Source organism: Ranitomeya variabilis, chromosome 5, assembly GCF_051348905.1.
Source record: "Ranitomeya variabilis isolate aRanVar5 chromosome 5, aRanVar5.hap1, whole genome shotgun sequence".
In the NCBI taxonomy this organism is placed as follows: domain Eukaryota; kingdom Metazoa; phylum Chordata; class Amphibia; order Anura; family Dendrobatidae; genus Ranitomeya; species Ranitomeya variabilis.
The window spans coordinates 74,250,842-74,267,415 of NC_135236.1; positions in this window are offsets into that span (position 1 = coordinate 74,250,842).

Genomic DNA, 16,574 nt, shown 5'->3' on the forward strand with positions numbered 1-16,574 from the left:
ATCATCCTGATCTGCAGACACAAAACACCTCAAATATGTCTCCAAGGTCTGATTCGTCCGCTCGGTCTGGCCATTAGTCTGAGGATGGAAAGCAGACGAAAAAGACAAATCTATGCCCATCCTAGCACAGAATGCTCGCCAAAATCTAGACACGAATTGGGTACCTCTGTCAGAAACGATATTCTCCGGAATACCATGCAAACGGACCACATTTTGAAAAAACAGAGGAACCAACTCGGAAGAAGAAGGCAACTTAGGCAGGGGAACCAAATGGACCATCTTAGAGAAACGATCACACACCACCCAGATGACAGACATCTTCTGAGAAACAGGAAGATCCGAAATAAAATCCATCGAGATGTGCGTCCAGGGCCTCTTCGGGATAGGCAAGGGCAACAACAATCCACTAGCCCGAGAACAACAAGGCTTGGCCCGAGCACAAACGTCACAAGACTGCACAAAGCCTCGCACATCTCGAGACAGGGAAGGCCACCAGAAGGACCTTGCCACCAAATCCCTGGTACCAAAGATTCCAGGATGACCTGCCAACGCAGAAGAATGAACCTCAGAAATGACTTTACTGGTCCAATCATCAGGAACAAACAGTCTACCAGGTGGGCAACGATCAGGTCTATCCGCCTGAAACTCCTGCAAGGCCCGCCGCAGGTCTGGAGAAACGGCAGACAATATCACTCCATCCTTAAGGATACCTGTAGGTTCAGAATTACCAGGGGAGTCAGGCTCAAAACTCCTAGAAAGGGCATCCGCCTTAACATTCTTAGAACCCGGCAGGTAGGACACCACAAAATTAAACCGAGAGAAAAACAACGACCAGCGCGCCTGTCTAGGATTCAGGCGTCTGGCGGACTCAAGATAAATTAGATTTTTGTGGTCAGTCAATACCACCACCTGATGTCTAGCCCCCTCAAGCCAATGACGCCACTCCTCAAAAGCCCACTTCATGGCCAAAAGCTCCCGATTCCCAACATCATAATTCCGCTCAGCGGGCGAAAATTTACGCGAGAAAAAAGCACAAGGTCTCATCACGGAGCAATCGGAACTTCTCTGCGACAAAACCGCCCCAGCTCCGATTTCAGAAGCGTCGACCTCAACCTGAAAAGGAAGAGCAACATCAGGCTGACGCAACACAGGGGCGGAAGAAAAGCGGCGCTTAAGCTCCCGAAAGGCCTCCACAGCAGCAGGGGACCAATCAGCAACATCAGCACCCTTCTTAGTCAAATCAGTCAATGGTTTAACAACATCAGAAAAACCAGCAATAAATCGACGATAAAAGTTAGCAAAGCCCAAAAATTTCTGAAGACTCTTAAGAGAAGAGGGTTGCGTCCAATCACAAATAGCCTGAACCTTGACAGGATCCATCTCGATGGAAGAGGGGGAAAAAATATATCCCAAAAAGGAAATCTTTTGAACCCCAAAAACGCACTTAGAACCCTTCACACACAAGGAATTAGACCGCAAAACCTGAAAAACCCTCCTGACCTGCTGGACATGAGAGTCCCAGTCATCCGAAAAAATCAAAATATCATCCAGATACACAATCATAAATTTATCCAAATAATCACGGAAAATGTCATGCATAAAGGACTGAAAGACTGAAGGGGCATTTGAAAGACCAAAAGGCATCACCAAATACTCAAAGTGGCCCTCGGGCGTATTAAATGCGGTTTTCCACTCATCCCCCTGCTTAATTCGCACCAAATTATACGCCCCACGAAGATCTATCTTAGAGAACCACTTGGCCCCCTTTATGCGAGCAAACAAATCAGTCAGCAGTGGCAACGGATATTGATATTTAACCGTGATTTTATTCAAAAGCCGATAATCAATGCACGGCCTCAAAGAGCCATCTTTCTTAGCCACAAAGAAAAAACCGGCTCCTAAGGGAGATGACGAAGGACGAATATGTCCCTTTTCCAAGGACTCCTTTATATATTCTCGCATAGCAGCATGTTCAGGCACAGACAGATTAAATAAACGACCCTTAGGGTATTTACTACCCGGAATCAAATCTATGGCACAATCGCACTCCCGGTGCGGAGGTAATGAACCAAGCTTAGGTTCTTCAAAAACGTCACGATATTCAGTCAAGAATTCAGGAATCTCAGAGGGAATAGATGATAAAATGGAAACCACAGGTACGTCCCCATGCGTCCCCTTACATCCCCAGCTTAACACAGACATAGCTTTCCAGTCAAGGACTGGGTTATGAGATTGCAGCCATGGCAATCCAAGCACCAACACATCATGTAGGTTATACAGCACAAGAAAGCGAATAATCTCCTGGTGATCCGGATTAATCCGCATAGTTACTTGTGTCCAGTATTGTGGTTTATTGCTAGCCAATGGGGTGGAGTCAATCCCCTTCAGGGGTATAGGAGTTTCAAGAGGCTCCAAATCATACCCACAGCGTTTGGCAAAGGACCAATCCATAAGACTCAAAGCGGCACCAGAGTCGACATAGGCATCCGCGGTAATAGATGATAAAGAACAAATCAGGGTCACAGATAGAATAAACTTAGACTGTAAAGTGCCAATTGAAACAGACTTATCAAGCTTCTTAGTACGCTTAGAGCATGCTGATATAACATGAGTTGAATCACCGCAATAGAAGCACAACCCATTTTTTCGTCTAAAATTCTGCCGTTCACTTCTGGACAGAACTCTATCACATTGCATATTCTCTGGCATCTTCTCAGTAGACACCGCCAAATGGTGCACAGGTTTGCGCTCCCGCAGACGCCTATCGATCTGGATAGCCATTGTCATGGACTCATTCAGACCCGCAGGCACAGGGAACCCCACCATAACATCCTTAATGGCACCAGAGAGACCCTCTCTGAAATTCGCCGCCAGGGCGCACTCATTCCACTGAGTAAGCACAGCCCATTTACGGAATTTCTGGCAGTATATTTCAGCTTCGTCTTGCCCCTGAGATAGGGACATCAAGGCCTTTTCCGCCTGAAGTTCTAACTGAGGTTCCTCATAAAGCAACCCCAAGGCCAGAAAAAACGCATCCACATTGAGCAACGCAGGATCCCCTGGAGCCAACGCAAAAGCCCAATCCTGAGGGTCGCCCCGGAGCAAAGAAATCACAATCCTGACCTGCTGAGCAGGATCTCCAGCAGAGCGAGATTTCAGGGACAAAAACAACTTGCAATTATTTTTGAAATTTTGAAAGCAAGATCTATTCCCCGAGAAAAATTCAGGCAAAGGAATTCTAGGTTCAGATATAGGAACATGAACAACAAAATCTTGTAAGTTTTGAACTTTCGTGGTGAGATTATTCAAACCTGCAGCTAAACTCTGAATATCCATTTTAAACAGGTGAACACAGAGCCATTTCAGGATTAGAAGGAGAGAGAGAGAGAGAAAGGCTGCAATATAGGCAGACTTGCAAGAGATTCAATTACAAGCACACTCAGAACTGAGAAAAAAAAAAAAAATCTTCAGCAGACTTCTCTTTTCTCTCCTTTCTCTGTCAATTAATTTAACCCTTTTTGGGCCGGTCAAACTGTTATGGTTCTCAATGGCAAGAGAACATAGCCCAGCAAACATACGAACTAGCTCTTGGAAGGATGGAAACTAAACGGACCATGAACTAAACCTGCCGCACAACTAACAGTAGCCGGGTAGCGTAGCCTGCGTTTTATCCCTAGACGCCCAGCGCCGGCCGGAGGACTAACTAATCCTGGCAGAGGAAAATATAGTCCTGGCTCACCTCTAGAGAAATTTCCCCGAAAGGCAGACAGAGGCCCCCACAAATATTGGCGGTGATTTTAGATGAAATGACAAACGTAGTATGAAAATAGGTTTAGCAAAATTGAGGTCCGCTTACTAGATAGCAGGAAGACAGAAAGGGCACTTTCATGGTCAGCTGAAAACCCTATCAAAATACCATCCTGAAATTACTTTAAGACTCTAGTATTAACTCATAACATCAGAGTGGCAATTTCAGATCACAAGAGCTTTCCAGACACAGAAACGAAACTACAGCTGTGAACTGGAACAAAATGCAAAAACAAACAAGGACTAAGTCCAACTTAGCTGGGAGTTGTCTAGCAGCAGGAACATGCACAGAAAGGCTTCTGATTACAATGTTGACCGGCATGGAAGTGACAGAGGAGCAAGGCTAAATAGCGACTCCCACATCCTGATGGAAACAGGTGAACAGAGAGGATGATGCACACCAGTTCAATTCCACCAGTGGCCACCGGGGGAGCCCAAAATCCAATTTCACAACACATCACTCTCAGCCAGTAAAACCATGGTCTTTTCGGCCAAAAGGGAGCTACCACAATTACCCTGGCCTTGTCCTCCCTGATCTTCCTCAGAACTGCTGGGATTAGGCATATCGGTGGGAAGGCATACAGGAGTCCTTACGTCCATTCTATGCTGAAGGCGTCTACTGCCAACGGCCTGTCTGCTGGGTTCAGGGAGCAGAATTTTTGAACTTTTTTGTTGGCTTTCGAGGCAAAGAGGTCTATACTGGGTCTTCCCCACATGTGTATTATCCATTGAAAAATTGACTTTTTTAGGGACCATTCCCCTTGCCTCAAGTGGTTCCTGCTTAAAAAGTCTGCCTTTATGTTGTCCACACCTCGAATATGCAGGGCCGATAATGAAAGGAAATGCCTTTTGGCTAGAGACATGAGTCTTCTGGTTATGTGCATCAGTGATCGAGAACGGGTGCCCCCCTGGTGGTTCACGTATGCGACCGCTGTTCGGTTGTCCTATAGGACTCTCACATGATGCCCTGTCAAATGTGGAAGTAATCTCTCTAGCGCCTTTTCTATTGCTAGGAGTTCCCACTCATTTGAGGATAGATTTTTCTCCTCTTGAGCCCAGGGATCTTGGACCCATAGTGTGTCTGAGTGAGCTCCCCACCCCCATGGACTGGCGTCCGTTGTGATTACTTTGGAGGCTGTGTATGTCCAGGGAACTCCTTTCGGAGACGACTCTATCTGTAACCACCATCTGAGTGATTGGAGTACAGAGAGTGGGAGAATGAGCTTCTGCTCTAGCTGCCCCTGAAGTTCCAGGTCATTCTGTAGCACACACCACTGCAGTTCTCTTGGAGGCTGTGTATGTCCAGGGAACTCCTCTCGGAGACGACTCTATCTGTAACCACCATCTGAGTGATTGGAGCACAGAGAGTGGGAGAATGAGCTTCTGCTCTAGCTGCCCCTGAAGTTCTAGGTCGTTCTGCAGCACACACCACTACAGTTCTCTTGCATGGAACTGGGCCCATTTTACTGCTGGTATGCAGGAGGTTAGGGACCCCAATACTGACATAGCTCTTCTTAAAGTCATCTCTGGTTTTGTTAATGTTGTCATAATCATTTGTTTGATCTTTTCCTCTTTTTCTTCTGGGAGGCGACACTCCTGTGCCACGGAGTCTACCGTTATCCCCAGGAAATTCTGGACCATTGCTGGTTCTAGTTTTGAATTCTTGAGGTTTAGTTGCCATCCCAGTGTCTGTAGAGTGTCCATCACTATCCTGACCTGCTCCTGACAGTGAGAAAAGTTCTTCCCCACTATCAGGAAGTCATCCAAGTAGGGTATTATCAGAGTGTCTTTTTCTCTGAGATGTGCTGTGACCTCTGCAATCAGCTTTGTAAATACCCGTGGGGCTGTTGCTATCCCAAAGGGCAGAGCCCTGTATTGAAAGTGACGCAACTGGGACCCCATCTGAACTGCCACTCTGAGAAACTGACGATCTTGTTGTCTGATTGGGACGTGATAATAAGCGTCCTTGAGGTCGAGGACGGACATGTAACACTGGGGATATAGAAGTTTCACCGCCGATTTTAGGGTTTCCATCTTGAATGATGGTATTATAAGAAATTTGTTGAGGCCTTTTAAATTTATTATTGTCCTCCAAGAATTGTTTGGTTTTTTTATGAGAAAAAGAGGGGAATAAAATCCTTCCCTCCTTTCCTCGATAGGAACTTCTTCTAAGAGGTGCTTGTCTAGGAGTGATGTTACTTCCCCCTCCAGGCTGTCTTGTTTCTCTTGGGAGGACTGTACCGAGGTCTGCATATATCTTTTTGGAGGCCAGTGGTGGAATTTTAGTTTTAGGCCTGACCCTATGATCTGTCGGATCCATACGCTGGATGAGATCCTCTCCCAGGCTGGAAGGAAGTGAGAGAGCCTCCCTCCCACCTGAGAAGAACCGTCACTGGGAGGGTTTCTTGGTGTCTCTGGGGGACTTGCAAAAACAGAAGCCCTTTCCTCCCCTGGGTCGCTTGTCCAGGTTGTTCCTGTCTCGGTCTCTATACTGCTGCCTTCGGAATTTTTGGCCTCTCCGAAAGGAGCGACGAAAGGGCTGAAATGGCTGTTTTGGAAAGTTTTTCTTTTTGTCACCGGCTTTCTCCAACACCTCGTCTAATGCCGGTCCAAACAGGAAGTTCCCCTCACAATGCAAAGAGCAAAGCTTCATCTTTGCCTGAGTATCTCCTGGCCAGCATTTAAGCCATACGGCACGGCGTCCTGTGTTGGCTAAAGCTGCTGATTTTCCTGCCAGTCTAGCTGAGTCTGCTGATGCTTCAGCTAGAAATACTGCCGCTGCTCTCATGGTTGGTATTGCCTCTAGGAGAGATTCTCTGGAAACTTTTTGTTCTACCTCTTCCTCCAGGTTGTCTATCCAGATTTTAAGGGATCTGTCTACATAAGTGGCCGCGATAGCTGGCCTTAGTGCTCCTGCCGAGGCTTCCCATGCCGTTTTCAGGGAACTATCCACTTTTCTGTCCAGAGGTTCTTTTAGAGAACCTAGGTCCTCGAATGGCAGGGAGGATTTCCTGGCAACATTTGAAATTGCCATATCAATCTTCGGGGCCCTATCCCAAGATGAGGACGCCTCCTCTTCAAAAGGATATCTCCTTTTTAGGGAGGTGGTTATTTGGGACCTTTTTTCAGTTTTTTGCCATTCCCTTTTAATCAGTTCTTGTAGTTGTTCATTAATAGGGAATGACCTCTGTTTCCTCTTTTGCAGACCACTGAACATAAGTTCTTGTGCTGTCTTCTTTGCCTTCTCATCTACCAGCCCCATGGTAGAGCGAACAGCTTTAATAAGCTTATCCGTAGCTTCCGCTGGAAATACCTCTTCCTCCTCTGAGCTACTATCTGAGCAGCGAGCTGTATCTGAGTCCCCCTCTGACTCCGAGGAATCTCTTTGGGATGCTACTGAGGGGCTGGATCTGTCCCTAGACCTGGCATCTGTGTCGGCTGTCTGCAATGCTTTTACAGATCTACAGACCTCTGATTGGATCAGTGATCTAAGACTCTCTGTAAAGGAGGGTGTTTCCTCCGCTACAGTCTTGTTAATGCAATCCTGACACAGAGTCTTATTCCAGGATGGTTTCAATGCTTTTTTGCATAAGGGACATTCCTTGTTTTTAACCTTTGATTTGCACTTCTTGGGGACCTCCTATACTCCACCCCCAATGTATGTAAGAAAAGAGGGGAGAGATGGAGATAAGAGAAGAGAAAAGAACAGACATTAGCGTGCTGGACTTTCTCGCAGTTCACTCACCACTCGGACGCTTTCAAAGTACGGGTACCGGATCCGGAGGTTGGCTGGTTTTCTCCGTGTCTCCCAATGAGACTAGGGACCCCTCCTTGGCATGGCGATCCGTCCATACGCTGTCCGTGTGGCTTCTGCTGCTGCCATGGCGGGTCTGGCTCTTCTCACTTGAGCGAGACCGCCTATCCTGCATCTCTTGCTGTGGCATCAAATGCTCTGGTGAAAAGCTCTCCATCTTACACACCACCACGTAACAAGAGTAGTCACCCTCAACCTGGCCTGGTTTAGTGATACAGGGCAGCACTTCTGGCTCGTTTAAATAGATTCACTTCCCTTTTTTCTTTTCCTAATGGATCACCTGGTTGATCCTGCCATTACTGGTTGCTTCAGTAGTCAGGTGTGTATGCGCACCGGTCATGATTTAATTACCTGGCTGATCGTGCCTGCACCACTTCCGGTGCTCATAGCTGCAATCAATCACCTGGTTGATCCTGCATCTGCCGGCCGCTAGCGCAACGCCTGCGCTGTATAATCATGTCAGAGCGCGCACCCGGCAACCACTTCCGGTGCGCGCTATTAGAGCCACGTTTTGCCTGGCTGATCCTTCCATTGCCAGCCGCCCTGTGCGATGCTTGCGCAGTAAAATGATACCTAAGTGCGCACCCGGCAACCACTTCCAGTGAGCGCTACCATTCACCTGGTTGATCCTGCCCCGAGTGCTGCCGCCGGCTTCAGTGCCTATGCGCACTTTACTTCCAGGCGCGCACCCGGCCTTTTCTTCCAGTGCGCGCCGAAGATTCTGGCCCACCTGCCCTTCTGCGCACCTCAAACGTTCCGAGTGCTGCCGCCGGGTACTGCATGCACGTACCTCCATTCCCTGGCGCCGGCTGGAGCTTCCGGGAGTGTCCACGCCATACCTATTTCAGGAGGATAGCGCAGCACTTACTCCCAGTGTCTAGATGCTCTGGACACCGCTCCATACCTGCTCTGTGTAGCTCCAGGTACCATCAGGGAGGAGGGAGGAGGGGGGAGACCTGCTCTTAAGGCTTAACAGGGAGGACCCCAACCTCCGAGGAGCTTACCTAGCCCGGGCACCGATGTGCCTTACGGGCTGCATGGCCACCATTGGTCAACAGGGGGGGCACCATAAAGTAACCCCCGTGGACAGCAGGATTTTTTCAATCAACAGGGGGGAAAGGCCACCTGCGGCCCCCGTGGATAATTTTCACCCGGGCGTTCGCATCACGGGCTGTGGCCATGCTTCGCTCAGGGGGGGCATGGTATACATGGCCCCCGAGGCGACTACCGATACCTGGTGACGGGTGCAGCAGACCAGCACCTGCCCAAATCCACCCGACCCAGGCCCAGGCATCCTCTTCTGTCTTCATCATAAATCTTCCATCTTGAGGGTTCCCCGTCAAGGACAGGAAACCAACTGAAGAGAGGAGAGAGGAGCCGCTCCCTTTTATCTTGAAGGTTTCCTGTCCTTGATGGGCGGATCCCCTCTCTCGTGGTGCCATCATGTATGATGGAAAGATTACCATTTTTTCCACTAAAAGGTGGTTTTGGCATCCAATGACAACGCAGTGGAGAATACAGTTCATTTTCTCCACACAGCATTCGGCTATGTGCGGAAGCCAAGCAGATTAGTAACGCTATTAACCCCTTCATGATTGGAGCTTTTTTTGGTTTTGCGTTTTCGTTTTTCGCTCCCCTCCTTCCCAGGGCCATAACTTTTTTATTTTTCTGTCACTATGGCCATGTGGGGGCTTATGTTTTGTGGGACAAGTTGTACTTTTGAACGACACCATTGGTTTTACATGTCATGTACTATAAAATGGGAAAAAAATTCCAAGAGCGATGAAATTGCAAACAAAAGTGCAATCCCACACTTGTTTTTTTGTTTGGCTTTTTTGCTAGGTTCACTAAATGCTAAAACTGACCTGCCATTATGATTCTCCGGGTTATTTCGAGTTGATGGACACCAATCATGTCTTGGTTCTTTTTTATCTAAGTGGTGAAAAAAATTCCAAACTTTGCTAATAAAAAAATTAATGGCGCCATTTTCCAATACCCTTAGCGTCTCCATTTTTCATGATCTTGGGTTGGGTGAGGGCTTATTTTTTGCGTGCCGAGCTGACATTTTTAATGATACTATTTTGGTGCAGATATGTTCTTTAGATCGCCCGTTATTGCATTTTAATGCAATGTCGCGGCAACCAAAAAACATAATTCTGCCGTTTTGACTTTTTTTTTATCACTACGTCGTTTAGCGATCAGGTTAATCCCTTTTTTATTGATAGATCGGGCGATTCTGAACGCGGCGATACCAAATATGTGTATGTTTGAATTTTTTTATTGTTTTATTTTGAATGGGGCAAAAGGGGGGTGATTTGAACTTTTATAATTTAAAAAAAAACATTTTTCTTTAACTTTTGGCATGCTTCAATGGTCTCCATAGGAGACTATAAGCTGCCATAGCTCAGCTACATAGAGGCAATGATCAGTTCGCCTCTATGTAGCTCAATTACTGACTTGCTATGAGCGCCGACAACTGGGTGGCACTCATAGAAATCTGGCACTGAAGACCTCTGGTTGTCATGCTGACTAACCGATGACCCCCGATAACATGACGGGTGTCACTGGTGTGCATATTTCTGGCATGACTGCCGGAAGCGCCATTTAAATGCAGCTGTTAGAGTTAATCATGATTCCACAGCTGTCATGTCCCGGAAAAGATGTGGGCTCACCGCCAGAGCCCACATCAAAGCGGGGGATACCGACATCGGCGTACTATTACGCTCAATGTAGGTAAGGGGTTAACCTGCAGATTAACCCCATATCTGCAGGTTAATAGCATTTTTTTTCTGATGACAGGATCCCTTTAACATCAAACCTGGTCAACCCATTTAACCAAACCCACTGTACTAGTGTAATAAGGTGGCACGGGGTGGTATTCCTAGCCGAGTCACTTAAAGCTACAGTCCACTGAGCACACAGCGAGCACGCCGGCCCCTTGCACATGAAATGGACAGGACAGCTATAACCCAGATGAATTACCTCTTCTCCGCAGTCGTTACAGCACAGGCAAACAATATCCAGGGACTAAGTTAAAATCTAACAAGGATAACTTTTTATTGAATGCGTAGAGGAGGTAGTAAAAAGTAGAAAAATGTAATTGCAGCAAATCAATCGACCTTTCTGCTCTCTCTCTAACGACGTCCATGGCCGTACCTACAACAGCTACGGTGAACGAAAGAGGAGATAGTCCATACGCCGGAATCTGGATGCTTGAAGTCCCTTCAGCGGAGCCCTATACAGTCCTGTGCCCACTTCACTGCCCCTGAGTCCAGGTCAGCAGTTCCAGTCTCAGACGGGGATGCACATATGCCCCAGACGGGGACAGACCTCTTGCCTCAGGCCATGCTAAGCTCTGCCCAGGAAGCCTCAAATTCTTCTTCCCTAGAGGCTGTTGGCTCAGCCCTATAAATTACCCTGAACTAATCACAGATCAAATACAGGCACAATGTAAGAGTAAAACATTGAAACAATGCAAACACAGCGCATCATATGAGCATAAATTTCTGGGCTGTCTAGCATGAACTGTGCGCTTGAGATCTCCCCAGAGTTTCTCAATGATATTGAGGTCAGGAAACTGAGATGGCCACTCCAGAACCTTCGCTTTGTTCTGCTGTAGCCAATAGCAGGTTGACTTGGCCTTATGTTTTGGATTGTTGTCATGTTGTCAATGAGTGGAACAGGCTGCCACGAGAGGTGGTGAGTCCTCCTTCCATGGAAGTTTTCAAACAGAGGCTGGCATAGGATCCCCAAATCCAGGTGTGAAAGACTTGTGGCATCATTCCCAAGAAGACTCATGGCAGTACTAGCTCAAAAGGGTGCTTCTACTCAATACTGAGCAAAGGGTCTGAATACTTATGACCATGTGATATTTCAGTTTTTCTTTTGTAATAAATTTGCAAAAATGTCTACATTTCTGTTTTTTTCCAGTCAAGATGCAGAGTGTACATTAATGAGAAAAAATTGACTTTTTTGAATTTACTAAATGGCTGCCATGAAACGAAGAGTGAAATATTTAAAGGGGTCTGAATACTTTCCGCAACCACTGTATAAGTACCTTTTTAACTTTTTAAAAAATTTTAATGGCCCTTTACGGTTCAGAAAAAATATGACCAGCTGAAACTGCGTGGAAACACATTAATAGGGTTGTTATCTGTAACCTCTTTTTACATGTACAGCAGCATGGAATTAATGGTGCTATATAAATAAATAATAATAATAATAGAAATCTACATTTTGCTGAATGTGAATTGTGTAAAATTCGAGAATTCAATCCCACCATATGAGAAAGCAGCAGTGGAGGCGGTGTTCGACTGCTGGATGCAGGTTTCAATAAGAGCCAAAAGGTTAAGAGCGTTTGAAAGAAAAAGTGATGGATATTGGGGAGTTTGTTACACACTGATCAGGCATTCCAGAGGGAACAGTTAAAGGAGACAGGAGAAGACATTCAATGACCGTTCATGAGATTAGTAGGGTTTCTGGGTGCAAAAGAAAAGCAATTAAATTTATTAGTACAAAGAGGGCATGGATTTTGGGAGATCTTGCCTGTGAATAGAAGGAGAAATGAGACTGTGAGCAGATGGATCAGTGATTTGTGAGAACGTCTACTTTGTTGTACAGTGAGAGTGGATGGATTTGAATGTTTTATGAATGTCAGAAGAGCATGAGCGTTGTACATGGAAAACAGGAGGAAAGAGGAACTGGTGTTTGAGTATCTTGAGTACATGTCTCTTGCCCAGCTGCCATATTTAACTGTCTTTGACAAATCCTACACAAATACCCTCCTGCACAAATGCCTTTCCCTTGACTAGGTCTAAATTTATAGAACTTTATGCTTAAATCTTGGTCTAATTTGACTTGTTAAACACATAACAATAAATCAACTGACTTAAGACTGGAGGAGGCAATAATATGCAAAGGCAAAGAAAACAAACTTGGAAGCCATCATAAAGGCTCAAATACAGTATGGGAGATAACCTTACATTTGGGAACATACACCACATGAACAAATACCTTTAAGTACAGCTTTCAAAGATGGAAGTTTTAGCATTACCCTTATGTTAGACATCTGACTTATGTAATAGTCATATAATCTCTGCTATACAAAATTATAAAATTTACCATTTAATATACAAATTGCCCACTGACATCCTACAGCAATAACCAGAAATGGAGATTACTCCAATCCTGGCCTATTAACCCCTTACATACAATAATTTTATTTGGATACCTAAAAGACATTGTTAGTATTTTCCTACTAAACTTATGTGAGGGACGAGGGAGACTCCATTTTGGATTTATTAATTCAGGCCTGATAGATTATCCAGAGATCTCCCTTCCCACTCCTGAAGCGGCCCCCCACCCTTGAGAAAAGTACACAATTCCTAATAGAACAGAACTTTACCTCTCTCCTACTGTACCAGTTATGACTTGTAGTGTTCAAGATTATTGTAATTGTTTTTATTATGTATACCCCTCCTCACTTGTAAAGCGCCATGGAATAAATGGCGCTATAACAATAAATAATAATAATAATAATAATATGGCCAGAGAATTAATGAAGGCAAGGAGGAGCATAGCTAGGACCCCCTGCTGTCTTTTGTGCAAGGCAGCCCACTATGAGAGTACAATGAAAGTGTAGACACTTAGGCACCGACACCTAGAGATGAATTATGAGAGTACTGTGCGTCTCAGGGTTATTCTTATATTTAATGCTTCAATTTGGGATAGTAAAACGTGGTATTCATATAGAACCCAAAACAAATTATTTATTGTAATAGTCTAAAATGCCACCAACCTGTGGCTACACCAAAACATACAAAAAAACACACCGTGAAAAAACTAATGTTGGGGGGAGGAGAAAATCCCTAAATAGTAACTATACTGGTAGCTGCCCATCAGTGGGGGTTGGCGCCCTAGGGGGAACGTTGCGGCGCCCCCACTCCACGGCGGCTTTCCCTGGGGTCCCTATAAATCCCTAGTATTACCAATGGGTCCCTCTACACACACAATATTTGATACACTAAAGGTACCCCTCAATTGCTAAACAAAATTGATCCTGTATATAGGGATTACTGCACCCCAACACCATGAATATAAAAACAATGGAGAACATGTAGTGGGCTATTGACAGGCATGAGTGATACCTAGCCACTCTAATTAGGACCAGGAATTGATAACCACAATCCACAAGCACCTGTAACGTGGGTCACAAACAGCATTGTATCATAGACTAGTTAATATGTCCAAGACTGGGCAACCTGCCCGATAGGTGACGATTAATAATATTGATATAAATATCAATGCCGTAGGCAAACAAAGCCCCTATTGATATTAAACGACCCTAAACAGATCTGCCCAATTGATACTCATCGTTAGGTGCCTCGCCGTCAGTCCACTATCCTAAGTCGCCTCAAGGCGACTTAGGATAGTGGGGCGACTTAGGATAGTGGACTGACGGCGAGGCACCTAACGTTGAGTATCAATTGGGCAGATCTGTTTAGGGTCGTTTAATATCAATAGGGGCTTTGTTTGCCTACGGCATTGATATTTATATCAATATTATTAATCGTCACCTATCGGGCAGGTTGCCCAGTCTTGGACATATTAACTAGTCTATTGATACAAAGCTGTTTGTGACCCACGTTACAGGTGCTTGTGGATCGTGGTTATCAATTCCTGGTCCTAATTAGAGTGGCTAGGTATCACTCATGCCTGTCAATAGCCCACTACATGTTCTCCATTGTTTTTATATTCATGGTGTTGGGGTGCAGTAATCCCTATATACAGGATCAATTTTGTTTAGCAATTGAGGGGTACCTTTAGTGTATCAAATATTGTGTGGGTAGAGGGACCCATTGGTAATACTAGGGATTTATAGGGACCCAAGGGAAAGCCGCCGTGGAGTGGGGGCGCCGCAACGTTCCCCCTAGGGCGTCTCAGGGTTATGTCCGATACACCACCAGATTCCTGGGATACCTCCACACGCACCCCTGCATCTCATATTTCTCTAGCTGTCCCAGATTCCGAGCTATCGAGACTGGCTCTCCAGAACCTCTTAGCCGACCCAAGTTTGGACTCTCCGTATCGGTCCAGGCCCAACGAACCCGTTGAGACGTCAGTCGTCCCGTTTGGACCTCCCCCTAGAAAGTTATGACCCATCCTAGTTATTGGGAATTATTTCAGCTAGGAGGTCAAGGGAGGAGAATTCAGCCCAACTCAGAGGGGCGGTGGCAAATATGGGAGGGGGCGAGCTAAGGCTTAAAAGCTAGATACCCACCTTTAGCCTTTGTCATTGTTCTGCCATGAAGCCATGGGGACGGACCAGAAACTAAGAAGGTGCCTGTGGATACAAGAGCTTCCCTCCATCCACACGTGATAAGAACCGGTAAAGTGGCTCATACAGCTAACTGCTATCCCCAACCTGTACCTTACTTTTATCTGTACTTCTGGCTGTAATCTCTGCATATTACTCTGCATATACCTGTAGTATCGAGTGCGCCTTTTGGCAATTAAAATATTAATTTTGGGCTGCTCTTTTATCTCGAAACCCGATTTCCCACGTCTGCGAGTCCAGCTAGTACTTATATGCTACCTGGGGTTGTTTTCTGACCAGATATAAGCCTGTTAACGGACTGGGCTTATTTATATATAACGAGGAACTGGTGGCAGCATGCCGTTCTCGTGTTATTGGAGGATCCTGGCAGTGACGGATCGCAGGTTTATATATATATATATATATATATATATATATATATATATATATATATATATATATATATATATATATATATATATATATATATATATATATATATATACACACACACTCACCGGCCACTTTATTAGGTACACCATGCTAGTAACGGGTTGGACCCACTTTTGCCTTCAGAACTGCCTCAATTCTTCGTGGCATAGATTCAACAAGGTGCTGGAAGCATTCCTCAGAGATTTTGGTCCATATTGACAAGATGGCATCACACAGTTGCCGCAGATTTGTCGGCTGCACATCCCAAAGATGCTCCATACAAGGCAGGATGGATCCATGCTTTCATGTTGTTTACGCCAAATTCTGACCCTACCATCCGAATGTCGCAGCAGAAATCGAGACTCATCAGACCAAGCAACGTTTTTCCAATCTTCTACTGTCCAATTTCGATGAGCTTGTACAAATTGTAGCCTCAGTTTCCTGTTCTTAGCTGAAAGGAGTGGTACCCGGTGTGGTCTTCTGCTGCTGTAGCCCATCTGCCTCAAAGTTCGACGCACTGTGCGTTCAGAGATGCTCTTAGGCCTACCTTGGTTGTAACGGGTGGCGATTTGAGTCACTGTTGCCTTTCTATCAGCTCGAACCAGTCTGCCCATTCTCCTCTGACCTCTGGCATCAACAAGGCATTTCCGCCCACAGAACTGCCGCTCACTGGATTTTTTTTCTTTTTCGGACCATTCTCTGTAAACCCTAGAGATGGTTGTGCGTGAAAATCCCAGTAGATCAGCAGTTTCTGAAATACTCAGACCAGCCCTTCTGGCACCAACAACCATGCCACGTTCAAAGGCACTCAAATCACCTTTCTTCCCCATACTGATGCTCGGTTTAAACTGCAGGAGATTGTCTTGATCATGTCTACATGCCTAAATGCACTGAGTTGCCGCCATGTGATTGGCTGATTAGAAATTAAGTGTTAACAAGAAGTTGGACAGGTGTACCTAATAAAGTGGCCAGTGAGTGTATATTATATATATATATATAGATATATATATATATATAGATATATATATAGATATATATATATATATATATATATATATATATATATTCACGGCCTTGGACTGGTAATATACCATCCTCACTGCAGAGTGCCCCGATAACCAGTACGTGACAGGGCAGCCTCTCCGGCGACTACTTATTTTAGGTGCAGTTCCCTGACTTGAGGGTAAGGGGGGCGCTAGAGAGTTG